Genomic DNA, 16,313 nt, shown 5'->3' with positions numbered 1-16,313 from the left:
ATGTTAACACTAATTTGTGTCTCCATACATGTACTTTGGATAATGATGTCCATCACATTCCACCATCCTTGTCTCAGCTTTCTTTCTTCTCTCTAGATCAGAAATCAGCAAACATTATCTCTAAAGTGTTTGCTAATTAATATTTTAGGTTTTGAAGGTCTTAAGGTTTCTGTCATAACCCCTCAACTTTGCTGTTGCGATGAGAAAGCATCTATAGACAATACATGAAAGAACTTGGCTGTGTTCCAATAAAACTTTATATAAAAAACCAGTTAGTGGGCCAGTTTGGGTTGTGGACCATAGTTTGCTGGCTGCTTTTCTAAAACTATCTGTGACAATAGGGGAGGTCTCTTATGAGAAAGGCACTTTTATCTCGATTTCTATCTTTACCTCTTGAGGAGGTAAACTTGCCTCATTTGGCATATGAGAACCCTGAGACTATAGCGACAGTCGAGTTGCCCATGTAGCACAGCTGCTAAGAGACACCCATGGATTCGAATCTAGATCTACTGAGTCAGAATCCAGCATTCTTTTTGCTATTGGTTTTCCTTGCTTTTCCCTTGGAGTATGGGCTATTAGCTCCCAATGTTCGTTGTGCCAATGTGGGGTCACTTCACCTGATTCTTCTGGACTTGCAACCTGTCCCAGCCAACATATACTGCCCGTTACCCAACTCTTCTGCTTATGAACAGGCAAAGTATAAAGGACACTGTCCTTTGAAACATACAGAAACTGGGCTGAATTTTCTACAACAGGCCTTTGTGCACAAGCCAGTGAAACACCAATAGGAAAAAAAAACTAACCTTATCGCAAATTAAAAGAACAATCTTTAGAAAATAGCTGAAATGTAAGGTTAATTGGAGCCAGAAATGTCAAATTAATGCAGCAATGCACCGGGGAGCCTGCCCTGGCCTTTGTGCACAGAACCAGTGCACACGATGAAGGGAAGCAGGGAATGATATAATAGGATTTTAGGGAGTCCCCTGTCATATTAAACAGGCTTTGCAATTAATTTCTTGCTGCAATGTTATTTTCATTGGCCTATATTTTCTTTGACCTCTCACATTTTTTAAGCGACCAATGCAGGGCAAGTGGGATTTAGGATTGAAAAAAAACTTCCACAAAACTGTTTTGACTTAAAATCAGTAGAAATGAGATAAAACTGCATTGGGGGGTGGGTGGGATGTAAGACCACCCTTAGGATCACTTGGGGTTCACAGGTTGTTCGGTGGGAAGATGCCGACTGTCCTGCGTTGCTTGGTGATTTACGCCCTCCTTTTTCTCAGCCCCTTTAGTAACCTCCCAGGTCTCGTCTTGCTGGGAAGTCTTGCGATATGCAGGAGGAGGACAGTGGCCATAAGGCCAAGATCTTTCATTCACTGAATGCAAAACACAGGCCCCTCATCATCTTCATAAAATCCCTTTGAGGTATGTTCTCTAATTATTGCCCATTTTCAGATGGGGGAAATGGAGGCACAGAATGGTTAAGCACCTTTTTGAAGCCACACAGGTAGTCAACATCCCAGGCTGGGAATTGAACCCAGGCCTTTCTGATTCCAGGGGCGGTTTAATCACGTGCTATACTTTTTCCTCCTCATGATGGCCTGAAATTTCTCCTGGAAGAACTGCAGGCTACATAATCACAAACTATTTTATTTTACTTATTTCTTCATCAGACAAATGGGCAGAACCTTTATTTTCCTGACTCCCCTCACTTGATCTCTGTCAGAAGGCAGATCAGATGTTCTATAGGATTGAGGCAGAGTAAGCCCCTTTCAAACAATCCAGAAATTAGCAGACACCCACACCTGGCACTCTTCACAGCAGTCCCTTCCCATATGCCAGAGAGAAGGGGGAGGCAGGACTTCCTTGGACCCAAGACTTTCTGGGATTGTGACTACAAAGGCTTCTCAGAAAAGGCTCAGCCATCCCAAATAGTCAGGCCTGGAGAACAGCCTGGCTCAGCAGGTCTTCAGGACAGGGTGTCTCAAAGGTCTTCTTCTAAGTTGGGGTCCACAACCAGGACTGGGCATGGACCCCAGGCTAGGGTGTGCCCCAGGGGTCTGGTGGCCATACTCTCTGGGGCTCAGGGACTCCCAGCTGAGCAGAACCCACATTGCAGGTGCATGGCATGCCCTGTGAGCAGGTCTAGACCTGTGTTAGGTGAAGTTGGGACCCAGCTGTCCTCAGTGTGCAGGAAATACAGTTTGGTGAGCTGGTATAGGTCTGGGAAGAGCTGTGGATAATCTCAGGCTGTTGACAGCCTTCCCTGCAACCCAGCCAGAACCTGAGAGCACCACATGCCCTGTGCTGCCCGTCTCCAACAGACCTAGTGCCAGCCTCAGCAGGGTTTGAATTTTGCTGCCATCTTGGACCCACAAATCCAGGGTGTCAGGAGATAGCTGGAACACTGGTGAAGGTTCTGGGAGCTCTACCGAGCCAGCTTTCTGGTAGTTCTCCATCCTGTTTGCTGTGGTGTCTATGAATCTTGCCTACTCAGCCACCACTCCCTGCTCACACTGGATCCTCACAGCATAGCCAGGATGGCACACAGGCTAGTCAACAATTTTATTTTTATTCTCTAATTTTTAATTGTGCTAAAAATAACAAGATTTACCATTGTAACCCTTCTCAAGTGTGCAGTTCAGTGGCATTAAATACATTCACAGCGATGTGCAATCATCACCACCATCCAACTCCAAACTTTTTTTATCATGCAAATCTAAAATTCTATATACATTTGACAGTTCCCCACCCTCCACTCCCCCAGCCCCTGGCAGCCGCCATATTACTTTCTGTCTCTGGGAATTTTACTACTCTAGGTAACTGCCATGTTGTGGCATGTGACAGAATTTTTTTCTTTTTTAAGGGCTAATAATCCTGTATGGAGATAGTACATTTTGCTTATCCAGTCCTGGGCCCAAGAACACTTGTTTTTCTTCCACCTTTTGTCTATTGTGAGTCATGCTGCTCTGAACCACAGTCAATTTTAAAAGTAGGTATTAGCGTGTGACTATAAAAGGGGTGCATGGGTGATTTCTGAGATATTTGGTAATGTTCTGTGTTTTGATGGTGGTGGTGGTTATTGGAATTTGAAGTTTGTTTATGGCTCAAACTGACTACCCCCTGACCCCTAGTATATAAAAATTGGTGAAAACTGAATGCGGTCCTTAGTCCTGTGAACAATATTGTACCAAAGTTAGTTCTCTGGTTCTGACATTGTGCTACGAGGTCACTATTGAATAGTTCTTTTTTTTTTTTTTTATAAATAACATGGACTCTACACTGTTTTGCAACTTACTGTGAGTTTTATTTGAAAATAAGAAGTTAAGTCATGCCCATGGGGAGAGAAGTTAGTAATTGGTTTGCTACACCAGCTCAGCCCCTACAAGGGTGTCATATTGTGAGAGTGTTACCAGAAAACCTTCCAGCAGTTCTGAATTTTCAAAGACCGCTCACCATGTTAGCAAGAAATATTTTGTTCATCATAAAATGATTGTGTCCATAATGGCAACAGGGGTAAAATTAGCACATTAAGTTTGGGATTTTATTTGTGCAGAAGATAGGGCTTGGTAGTTTCCTTGAGGTCATATGTAATATCCAGTGTGCCATGCAGTGGGGTACAATGATCCCCATGTAGACATTGCTATTGCACTTTGTAGATAAGGAGATTGGGACCCCAGAGGGGTAAGTGATGGTCCACTGTCAGTGAGTTAGGCAGGCTGCACTCATTTATCTTATGGCAAGTCTCTGTCCTTTCACCCACACCATTCTTCCTGAGTGAAGCAGACTTACATGGAGCAAGGGTTGTGAACGTGGGTAGTGTTTGGGGATGGCTTAGTGTTGGGGATGATGCAGAGTGATGTGATCTCCTGGGTTCTCAGCTTGAAGCTGCCAACAGATGCGTATGCTGAGATTTTTAAGGACCAAATTGTCAAAAGGTCTGAGCACCCTATGAAAAAATAAGATATTCAGACTTTGGGCTTAATTATTTTTTCTTACAAGGTATGCAGGCTTTAAATAAGAGGCAAAATTCTGTATAACTTTGCTGTGTTGGGCTTTCTCAGAAAAAAAAATATATATCTGGAAAATTTTTGAATGAATTTGGGGTAGGGAATTTAAAAGTCTTGATCTCTTTAGAAAGCTGGAAGCATGAATTCTGAATATCATTACTAAAACGTTTTGTATCTTTATAGAAAAATGTTGGTTCTTGGAATTGTTGGAATACCTACAACTTAACATCAGTATAGTTCATATTACTAGGTCTGGTCTCACTGTATATCATGCTGTGTCAAAGCATTCATCCATTGTCAGTCTAATTTGGAATAAAATGTCATGTTAATTTAGAAATATCTCAGGAGACATGCCTAGTTTTCAGACACGGACAGTGAGCTCTAGGAAGACAGAGGAATGCTCCCTGCATGGGCGACAGTGCCTCTCAGAAGGCCAGGAAGCCATGGCCAAGGGCAGGTTGGAGAGCTGACTGCCCCTCTTTCTCAAATGATGAAAGTGAGCATCTGGATGCTTGTTTCTGTGTTCCCCATCACCTTGTAAGATAAATATTGTTTTCTTTGCTTTACCACGGAAGTAGGTGAGGCTCAGAGGGTTAGTTAGCTAAGGATTGCAAATTGGTAAATGAAACTGCTTGGTTTGATCCTCCCTTCTGATTTTAAGTTCAGTTCGCATTCATGCACACTATGATGAATTTCCTATCATTTGGTTCTTTAGACAAGTGAGAAAGTCAGAGATTAGAACATTGTGGCTTCAATTACAGTTTTCTATAGGTGTGTCTTCGATGTGTGTGTATTTATATATACATTAGCATTTGCTATTTCGTATCTGATGAAATTTGATTTTTGATGTGATTTTTTGGACAATGTTAATTTGTTTTTTCTTCTGCAGTGCTGGGAATCAAGCCCAGCGTCTTGCAATGTTAGGCAAGTGTGCTATCCTTAGCCCCCAAATGTTCATATCTTACATGAAATGTGTGATTATTGAAAATCCACCCAAACCAAAAAATGAGATTGAGAGCATTTAGCCAGCTCAGCAATTCATGATCTCTTAATAGATGTGAACAGTGATAAAAAGATATGTGTATGCAGCTGGTGTATTTCCAGCACTTTGGCTTCCATTGAGAATTTAGGTTTCAGAGGTAGTTTCCAACTTTTTTTTAACCCTCCCCCTACAATACCCCCAATTATTTATATTTCTAGAATGCTGAGAAGGTGGGGAAGGATTTAGTAGTAATATGGGCAAATCCTTAATTGGCTTTGCCAGCCAGGTGGCTAGTCGATGAACCACCATATTTCAATGGCATAAGCATCAACTTATAGTTAAATATTTGCACGTGTATCTAATTGTCTATGCAAAATTGTTCCTGCTAAACAGGAGTCTGGTTGAGTCTTCAAAATAACCTGGCATCCAACATGCATTAATATTTTAAACCATTATGAACACTTGGTGCTGTAGATCCAATTTTACTAATGTGTTTTTTAAAAACACCTCCCACAGCAGAGTGTAATTTTTTTTTGGTATATCTGTAGCTAGCGTATAATGCTATCGTAAGTTTCCAGGAACCAAGAATCCTGATGATATATTCAAAGTGTCCAAACAACCAGTAAAAAGCATCCACTTAATAGATGGGTTATTATTTTTTTCCCAAGTAATGCCAGAAAACTGTTTTGACAGATAGAGCTGCTGAGTTAACTTTATGTTACTGTCTCAAATTATTAGGGAATTAGTCACTCAGGTCACATGGATGGATGAGTGCATAGCAGCAGTTACTCAGCCTTTGACCCATGAAGGAAGTCCTTCATCAAACATGCAGAGTGCCTGTTGTGCTCCTGCCTCTGTGTTGGAGGGAGCAACATCTGCTGATGTTTTGATGTGATGGTGCAGATGGGGTTTGGGAGAGGGAATCTTACACCCTGCCCAGGAAGGGAGGTGAACTCAGGGTGCAGAGTTGAACCATCAGAAGGTACCCTGCAGGGAGGAAAAAGGGGGCCAAGGTAGTCCAGAGTGTGGGAGCAACTGTGCACCACAGACAGAAGAGAAGGATAGAGCAGGCTTGGGGAAGACTGAGGGGTTGGCTTGGTGTCTAGCAGATGAGGCACTACTGAGGGTGGAAGTATATTAGTCCATTTTGTGTTGCTATAACAAAATATCTGGATATGTTGATTTTATAAATAAAAAAGGTTCATTTAACTGATGATTTTGGCAGTTAGAGAGTCCAAACAGCACAGCAGCTGTGACATGCAGAGGGACCCCTGGATGTGTTACAACATGACAGAGAAGCAGAAAGTAGCAACAAGCAGAAGAGGCCAGGCACATGGGGTGAGCTTGCTTTATAACAAACCACTTTTTTTTTAAGAACAAACTCCATAAGACCAACATTAATCCCTTCAGGGGTGTTACCCATGACCTGATTACCTTCCACTAGGCCCCACCTCTTAATGATCCCACCATCTCCCAAGATGGTTACACTGGAGAGTAAGCTTCCAATACACGAAACTTTTTTGGGGGAGGCATTCAGACCATTTCTAAACCCCAGCAGGTGGGGAGTGAAGCTACTGAGGGTATGAAGATGTGAAATCATGAAAGAACTTGTAAATTGAGCCAAGGACTTGGACCCTAGGGATTTCCACTGGGTGGCAATGTACTATGGTGACCCCTCAGTCTCTGGGACAAGCAACACAGAGATTGTAGCACACCCACACGGGGGAAATTTTACTAACTACTCAAGATCCTTTCTTTAATTTTTCTGGTACTAGGGATTTGAACCCTGGGGGTGCTTTATCACTAAGCTACATCAGTCATTTTTTATTTTGAGAAGGGTCTTTCTTGCTAAATTGCTAAGGGTCTTTCAAGCTGACCTCAAACTGGTGATCCTCCTGCCTCAGCCTCCTGAGACAAGATCCTTTCTAAAACACTGTGATCTGTTGCCCAGAACCAACCTTTCCCCAGTCTTGAGGTCTTGTTTCTACAAAGATTGCGAGGTTAAACAGACCTGGGAAGGAACACCAGAAAGTAGAATTCAAAAGCAATACTGGTGCAGCTAAATTTTTGAATACTATGGTGACCATCTTTATATTTCATTTAACAAATCTTTATTTTATTCAGTGGTTTTTCCACCAGGAAAAATGTCTGGAGACATTGTTGGTTGTCACAACCAGAATGGAGGTGTCACTGGCTCCTATAGGAGTATAGGCCAGGGAGGCTGCTAAACATCACAGGAGAGTTCACAGGACGACCCCTATTACAGAGAATGACCTGGCCCAGAGTGCGTGCCAACAGTGCTGAGGCCCAGAAACTCTGATTTAGTACCTGGCAGGACTAGACACTGTGCCGGTCTTTGGGAATATTGAGATCAATTGGACTTGACTCATGACCCCCAGAAACTGTGATGTACAGAAGTGACAGGCTTGGAAATGATAGCTGGAGTGCCTTGAGTGTCTCAGGACTGTGTTTCTAGAAGCAAGAGCAGTCTGTGCAATGTACTGGGTAGGATTCTCCAGGACCCGTGTGCTTGTTTCTCTTTTCCTTGGGCGAACAACAAGCCATGTCCTTCCCTCAATGCTGAAGTTCTTTGGCCTGCATAGAATCAAGGAAGGACAGGGGAGTAGAAATGAGAAAAAAAAAATCACTAGGAGGAAAGGGCAGATAAAAAGAGAGGCTGATTTATAATGCTGTAGCTGTAGTTTATTTCTAGATCATATTTTATTTGTGCAGACAGTTTAGTGGGGATTTGAGAGAGGCAAGACCTTGACTTGGTGTTTTGTAACCCCTTGGTTCTAGATCAGAGCTGACACATGACCCTTCCCTCCTTTCCTTCTTTCCTTCCCTCTCTCTCTTTTTTTTGCTTCCTTTCTTTTATGATAAATTTTATTGTATATACTTAAAATATATAACATGGTGTTATAAGCTACATACAAATAGAGTAAAATAATTACTACAGTGTTACAAATGAACATACCCATCATCTTACATAAGAGGTGCTTAATAAACATTTGTTGAGTTGATTAGGAATCTTGCGTAAAATCTCTTGCACTCTGGTGCCTTCTCAGGGGGAACATTTTCAAGATATCAAAGGTTTTCAAAGGATGGCGTAGCTTGCCTTAGAGAGAGCAGCCTCATCCAGAAGCATCCTCTGCAGCCACCGCTCAGCAGGTTCTTTATCTCGGACTTGGCCACATTTCCTTAGCCTGCTTTTGCAATCAGGCTATTTACCCAAATCTCTGCTTCCTGATGACCTTCCTGCGGTGTGGAGGGTGAGCTGCAGCTGCAGAGCCAGCCAGGATGCTGACAGTGTCCCAGATGTTTGTGCTCCAGGGATAATGCTCTGTTCTCAATCCAAGTGGCCCACTCCAAGAGCTCCTGCCAACCCAGCCTGCAGCCACCCTTTCTGAGACCCTGTTGGTTTCAGGGAGTCATTTACTGGCACTCTGGGTCACAACAGCTGATATAGCAACAGGACAGAGAACTGCCAACACCCATGCTGAAGCAGAAAAGTGACATGAATGGAGAAGAAAACATAAAAATTCCTGCATGCCAGGGAAAGATTATGCTGGCTTACCCACCGAGTTCCTGCTGAGCACTGTTGTAATTGGAATGTACTCTTTGCAAAGTTTATTGGGTCCTGGAGCGACTTGTAACTGAACTGGTCAATTAATCTATTACTATTATTTTTTAATGAGTTAGGGGATTTCCTTTAGCAGAAAATCACCAGGAAGCATGACCAAATGCCCAGAGCTTAGGGAAAGGCTGCCCTCTCATTCTGGAAAACCCTACTCAACAATTAAAGGAGGAAATGGATGCCTCCCGCTACAGGTGGCAAATTGGGCTGACCTGGGAAGCAAAGAGGAAGGATTTATTCGGCTTGGAGGTGAGCACAGGGAGATCACCATGAAACCGATTACTCAAGTGCAGCAGCTTGAGTTCTTGGAAATAAAGCCGTTGAGTTTCCCTGCTGAGAGACAAATGATTTCTATTTAAAAACCTGCTTGTTCTGTGCAGTAACTCCCAATGTAGCAATAATTAATGATATCAGAAGGTTAAGAAAGACCTTCTGCTGGAATCCCTCTGCTGCAGGCGTGAAATTGGATTAAAGTGAAGATAAACTTAGACATTAAATCTGTTGAGGAAATCAGTAATTATGAGGAAATGCACACATTTTGAGCTATTTGAGTGAGCCACGCTGATGCTGTGTGTCTAGTCTTGCACTGGGCATTTGGGGCTTGCTGGAGATGAACTGTCGGAAAGGGTCACTAAACAGGCCATGATAGCCACCTTAGTCCCAACTCTAGATTTAATTTTTCCCCCCAAATGAAGTTTTGTCAGTCTTTTAGGCTCATGCTGTGGCCACGTTGCTGGCTACTTACCTAATATTTGTTTCCTTTTTTTTACTTATTAGCATATTTTTTCATGGGGACAATGTATAAACCAAGGTGTGTAGAGTTAGCCCTTGGTATCTGAGGGGGACTGGTTCCAGGACCTCCCTCAGATGCTCCAGTAGAAACTACATAATTCTCATAGATCCTTATATGATCTCTAGATGACTTATAATACATAATGCAATGTAAATGTTATATAAATAGTCATTATCCTGTATTGTACAAGGAAGAAGGTTTGCACATTTGGTACAGAAACAGTTTTTTTCCCCAATATTTTTCAACCCATGTTGGGTTGTTATCAATGGATGCAAAACTCACAGATACAGAGGTAAAACTTTAATTTTCTAGCCAGTTTGGAGAATGGGTGTGACTATTTGACATGGTCTGGCCAAAGAAATTTACATGCATGTCTGTTGGGTTGTGCTTCTGGGAAACAAGAGACAGGGTCAGCAGGCACGTGCCTTTTACTCCCATTCCTCCCTGTTCTCCTGAATGAAATAGCAATGAAAGACCTGGGAAGTTTGGCCTCCATTTTATAACCATTGGGATGAAATTTCTGTCTTAAAGATGGAAGCATCCCAGTTACAAGGAACCTGTCTCCTTCATGACCTCCTTGGACACATAAACGGGAAGGAGAAGGCTCTGCTCTCAGGCATTTTGACTGATCAAGCCCAAGGTCATGAAGTTTAAATTTAGAATTAAATCCTCTTCCTGATTTTAAGCATAGAGTCAAAAGAAAATCCCATGTTGGGCAGCCTGGGATGATATTGGGATAACTTGTTGTGAGATATCTCTGGCCTCCCTGGAGGCAGAAGACACAGTCTTCTCCATCCACGAAGATGGGCTGGGCCAATAGTGGCACATTTTCTGAGCATGGAAAGGATAGTGGAAGAGGTGTTGATGGCATGTGGTTGAGGACATGGCTCCTCTGGTCCTCTCTGGGTCTCCTCAGTCCCCCTCAGTATATCACATGTCTGCCTCTAGGGATCTGATTCAGCTCTGTTGGATCCAGATGGATTCTGAGTTGAACAGAAGGCCTCTTGGAATCAACAATTTTAGGACAAACAGGAAAAACAACAACAAACAAAACTTTATTCCCTCCCTTTTCCTGTAAATATCCAAAGCTCACTGTCTGAACAGAGAGGACTAGATTTCCATTTTGCCAGTTATTTTGAGGATGCTTGATGCTATTTGGATTCAGGCAAAGCAGGGCCAGGGGATCGTTCTCTCCTTTGTGATGAGTTTGCTTCTGGGCACTTGGACTGCCCAGCTGGGACTGAGCAGATCCTAGTGGATTTGAGCATGGAATGGATATGAGGTTGAGTACCTCTTGATGAACACCTCTCCCACCAGCAGGAGTCAGCAGCTTTATCACACTTCCTGGGTCACATTTTCAAAGTCCTTCCATGGCTGAAGAGTCCTGTGTTTGGTCTTTTGCCATTTAAAGCTGATACCTCCATGCATTTCTTCAATCAGTCTTCATCACAATTCTTGAGCCATTTTTAGCTTCATGTTACCTATGAGGAACCAATGCTTTGAAAGATCACCATCTTAGTTCATGGAAGATCTGGGATGAATTCATTGTAGCCATCTTCCTTTTTCCTCACTGCTTCTACATGGGTTTCCATTTCTTCTCCATAATCCTCTCTTTTAATTTTTTCAGGAATCATAGAGTCTGTTGACTGAACTGCTGACATTCACCTATCAACTTATTCCTGGGCTCATAGATAAACTGCTTTCCCCCAGGTTGTGTTGGATGGTGTAATAAGCATGGGCCAAGATGTGGAAAGAATAGATATTTACTACTTTCAATTCTGGTTCCTAAAATGTGATGCAGACTCTTTGCATGTGGAGACTCCAGAAAGACAGACCATTAAGAGGACTCAGTGACTGAGCCAAAGTTAAAAGAGGTATGACAAACACTTAGAAGAGAGATGCTCAGCTTAATTCCTCTGTCAGGCCACTGAGACATAATAGGATTTATTTGTTTTAGCAACTAGTGTTAATAACCCCATAACCCCAGCTAATACAGACTGTGTGTATTGCTGATGCACAAAAGTCTATACTAAATCTCACAAAGATCATGACTGGTTAATTGGGAGAAATGATGTTCCAGATATTCTGGGATGGGCATAATAAAGTTTGGTGGAGACACTCTCTTTCAACTTGAGATTCCTATAAGCTACATAGCTTTGAAGATGATTGACATGGTTAGGTTTTTCAGGATTGAGTGAAAGAGGCATGCAATTAGCTCATAGTTCTAGTTATTAGCTCTGTCTTTGGTCTCTTAGAGTTTCCTTTCATGATGTCTAAATTCCTCCATGGGTTTTTCCATAAACACAAAATCAAATTTCTTGCAGCTGATTCCTGAATCTGACCTGTTGGGAATGATTCTTAAGTTGTGGAAGTAGATGTAGACACCTTCTACCACACTCCCCAACATTCAAGTGCACACATACAAGCACATAGTTTTGAGTTATGTAGTGTTTTGTTTTGATCTTCAATAGTAGTATCTTTGAGGTTGTGCTTATGTAGCAGAGAGCAAGTTATTTCATTTCTGAAATCCAGACTCTTCTTGTGGAAAAGGGAGGTAGAAGTCCCCACCTCTCAGTTGTTGTGAGAACAGACTGTGGTAATATATGCACATGTGGTGAGCACTGCACTGGGAGCCCAATGGGCTCCATCAACAGAAGATATGTTATTTACTAACAGTACAGACTTGTCTCCATAATGTCATCAGAGGGTGCTCAAGTCCAGAGTTCAAGTTGCTTGGTAGTGGTTTGGCAAAAACTTGAGCAATGAGAAAATATATAATTGGAGGGAAAATGAAGTCAACAATCTGCAAGTCAGTAAGTCTAGTTTTTTAAATGAAACTATTTTTTAAGAACAGTTTTGGGTTCACAGCAAAATTGAGTGGAAGGTATAGAGATTTCCCTTTCAACTACTTACCATCCACATCTTGCACCATGGTAGTACATTTGTTATAATTGACTATCCTACACCCACATATTATCACCCAGAGTCCATAGACTACATTAGTGTTTGCTCTTGGCATTATATAATCTATGGTTTTTGGACAAATATATAATGACATACAACTACCATTATAGTATCATACAGAATAAGTTAATTGCTCTAAAAAAATCCTCTGTGCTGCAGCTACTTACCCATCCCTTCCCCCAACCCCTGTGATTAGATTTTCTCTTGTTATCTTCTAGTAGTTTTACAGTTTTGGACTTGGTATTCAGATCTATGTTTGATATTGAGTTAATTTTTGTGAAGGGTATACAACCTGTTAGATTCATTTTTTACATGCAGGTGTCTAGTTGTTCTAGAACCTTTTGTTGAAATACAGTTTTTACCCCACTGTATTGTCATTGCTCATCTGTCAAAGATTAGTTGACTACATTTATATAGATTATTGCTGGGCTGTATCATGTTCTGTTGGTCTACTGGTCTTTTCTTTCAACAGTATTGTATTATCTTGATTACTTTAACTTTATGCCAAGTCTTGAAGTTGGGTAGGGTCAGTTCTCTGACTATTCTAAGTCTTTTGCCTCTACATACAAACTTTAAAATCAGTTTGTCAATATCTGCAAGATAAATGTCTGAAATTTTCGTTGGGTTTCCATTAAATTCTAGGTCCAGTTGGGAAGAAGTGACATATTGACAAATTGAGACTTTCTATCCATGACTATAAAAATATATCTCCATTTATTACTTCTTTAATAACTTTCATCAGAGTTTCCTTCATATATATCACGTACATATTTTGTTAGATTTATAACTATTTCATGTTTGGGGGTGCTAATGTAAATAGTAATTTGTTTTAGATTTCACCTTCCACTGGTCATTGCTGTTATATAGGAAAAAAATTGTTATCATTATTTATTAGTTCTAGAAGATTTCTTCTTTCCTGGTCAATTCCTTTTGGCTTTTCTACATAGATTTATCATTTTAATGTACATAAGATCTGTAGTGTTGTCCCATCTTTTGTATTCAATATTAGCAATTAGTGTCTTCTCTCTTTTTTGCTTAGCCTGGCTAGAAATTTATTGATTTTTATTGATCTCTTCAAAGAGCCAGCTTTTGACATTCTTGATTCTATTGGTTTCTTGCTTACCATTTCATTGATTTATGCTCTATTTTTTAAAAAAATTATTACCTTTCTTCTACTTACTTGGGATTTAATTTGCTCTTCTTTTTCTAGTTTTCTGAGGAACATTTTGATTTTAGATCTTCCTTCTTTTCTAATATGTGTATTCAATATTATAAGTTTCCTTTAAGTACCAATTTTGCTGTATTCTGCAAATTTTAATGAGTTGTATTTTCATTTTGGTTTAGTCCAAAATGAATTTTTAATTTCTCTTGAGAGTTCGTTTACCCATGTGTTATTTAATAAAAGGTGAAATATTTATATAGCCTGAACAGAAACCAGACAATCCATGTGTTATTTAGAAGTGTGTTGTTTAATTTTCAAATATTTTAGGATTTTCCAAAATAGCTAACTTTCTGTCATTGATTTCTAGTTTAGTTTCATTGTGGTTTGAGAACACATATTATATGATTGCTATTCTTTTAAATTTGCTAAATGTATTTTGTGGCTAAGCATGTGGTCTATTTTGGTGAATGTTTCATGTGAGCCTGAGAAAAATGTGTCATATGCTGTTGTTGGGTGAAGTTGTCTGTAGATGTCCATTATACCCAATTTATTAATGATTTTGTTGAGTTCAACTGTGTTTTACTGATTATCTTCCTGCTGGATCTGTCTATTTCTGATAGAAAGGAATTGAAATCTCTAACTATAAAAGTGGATCCAGGTCTGGGATTGTGGCTCAGCAGTAGAGTGCTTGCCTAGCACGTGTGAGGCCCTGGGTTCAATCCTCAGCATCACATAAAAATAAAATAAAAATATTGTGTCTAACTACAAATAAAAAATAAATATTAAAAAAGTGGCTCCATCTGCTTCTCTTTGCAATTCTTAGTTTTCTGATATACTTTGATGCTCTGTGATTAGGCATACATATATTAAAATTATTATGTATTTTTGGAATATTGACCCCTTTATAACTATATAATGTGTTTCTTTATCTTTGATAACTTTTCTTAATCTAAAGTGAGATTGATCTGAATTTAACATAGCTACTACCACTTTCTTTTGTTAGTATCACCATGGCATATTTTCTCCATTCCTTTACTTTTAATATATGCATATCTTCATATTTAAAGTTGGCTTTCTAGCCAGTTATCCCAGCACTCAGGAGGCGGAGGCAGGAGGATCACAAGTTCAAGGTCAGCCTCAACAATTTAACAAGGCTCTAAGCAATTTAGCGAGACCCTATCTCAAAATAAAATTAAATTAATAAATTAAAAGGGCTGGGGATACAGCTCAGTGGTTAAGTGCCCCTGGGTTCAGTCCCTGGTACTAAAAAAATAAACAAACAAATGAACAAACAAAAATAAAGTTGTTTTCTTATAGAAAACATATAATTGGGTATTGTTTTGCAATCCACTCTTATAATCTCTGTTTTTTAATTGGTATAAGTAGAACATTAATGTTTAAAGTGGTAATTGATATAATTAATACCTACCTGTCACTGTTTCTATTTGTTGCCCTTATTCTTACTTTTATCTTCCACGTTTCTTTTGCATTTTGTGGTTTTAAATGAGGATTTTATGATTCTCCTTTCTTATGTATCAGTTAAACTCCCCCCTTTTAGTAGTTTCTCTAGAGTTTTAATATGTGCATACTACATGCCCACTTTTAAATAATACTATGCAGCTTCACAGATTATCCAAATATCTCATAATAACAAAATATTTCAAAATCCTCCCATTCTTTGTATCATTATTATAACTTATTTCACTTATAAACAAACATACATAAGAATATATATATATATATATATATATATATATATATATATACACTCTATACATGACACATATAAGGCATACAATACAGTACCAATGCATATACATACATTTTTATGTATATATAATTATATACATAGTAATGATACATAATAATGTGTCATTTAATGAAGGGGATGCATTCTGAGAAATGCATCCTTAGATGATTTTGTTAATGTGTGAACAACATAGAATGTACTTATATAAACAAATTTAGCTACAATTGGTTTTGGTAATGTAACCTTATGAAGTCACCATCATATATGGGTCTGTCATAGACTGAAATGCTGTTATATGGCATATGACTATGTGTGTGGTGTGCATACTTGTGTGGCTATATATTAATATCCATTAGATAAAATTTTAAATTTTACCTTCACTTATTCCTTTTTCTGATGTAGGCCTGAGTTTCTGATTTATATCATTTTACTTTCTCTAAAGAGTTTCTTCTAGACATTCTTTCAAGGAAGTTCTACTGGTAACAGATTCTCTCAATTTCTGTCTGAGAAAGTCTTCATTTCTTATTCATTTTTGAATGATAATTTCAAAGGGTTAGAATTTTAGGTAGGTGGCTTTTTATCTCTCAGTACCATATATTTCACTCTATTCTCTTCTTGCTTGTATGGAAAAGATATATTTTCAGCAATGTGGATATGCTATGCCTAATGTAGGTTTTTTTTTTCTTTTTGCATTTATTTTGCTTGATGTCCTCTGAGCTTTCTGGGTATGTAGTTCAGCATCCAACTTTAATTTGGGGGGAATTCTCATTTAATATGACCTCAAATACTACTTCTGTTTCTTTCTTTCTTTTCTTCCTAGTATTCTCATATATGTTACACCTCTTATAGTTCCCCAAGTTCTTGGATAGTATTTTTTCTTTTTCTCTTTCTCTCTCTCTCTCTCTCTCTCTCTCTTTCTTTTTGGTATTGGGGATTGAATCCAGGGATGCTTAACCACTGAGCCACATCCCCATCCCTTTTTTTAGATTTTATTTTGAGACAGGGTCTTGCT

At 39.6% G+C, this 16,313-nt stretch overlaps 1 pseudogene; it reads right to left on the bottom strand.

Moving 5' to 3' along the window:
- Positions 1-1,961: 1,961 nt before the first annotated feature.
- On the bottom strand, positions 1,962-2,462 carry LOC107148355 (annotated as a pseudogene).
- Between the last annotated feature and the right edge of the window lie 13,851 nt (positions 2,463-16,313).

This window comes from Marmota marmota, unplaced genomic scaffold (genome assembly GCF_001458135.2).
Source record: "Marmota marmota marmota unplaced genomic scaffold, marMar, whole genome shotgun sequence".
NCBI lineage: Eukaryota > Metazoa > Chordata > Mammalia > Rodentia > Sciuridae > Marmota > Marmota marmota.
This window is presented reverse-complemented; position numbering and strand designations above follow the sequence as displayed.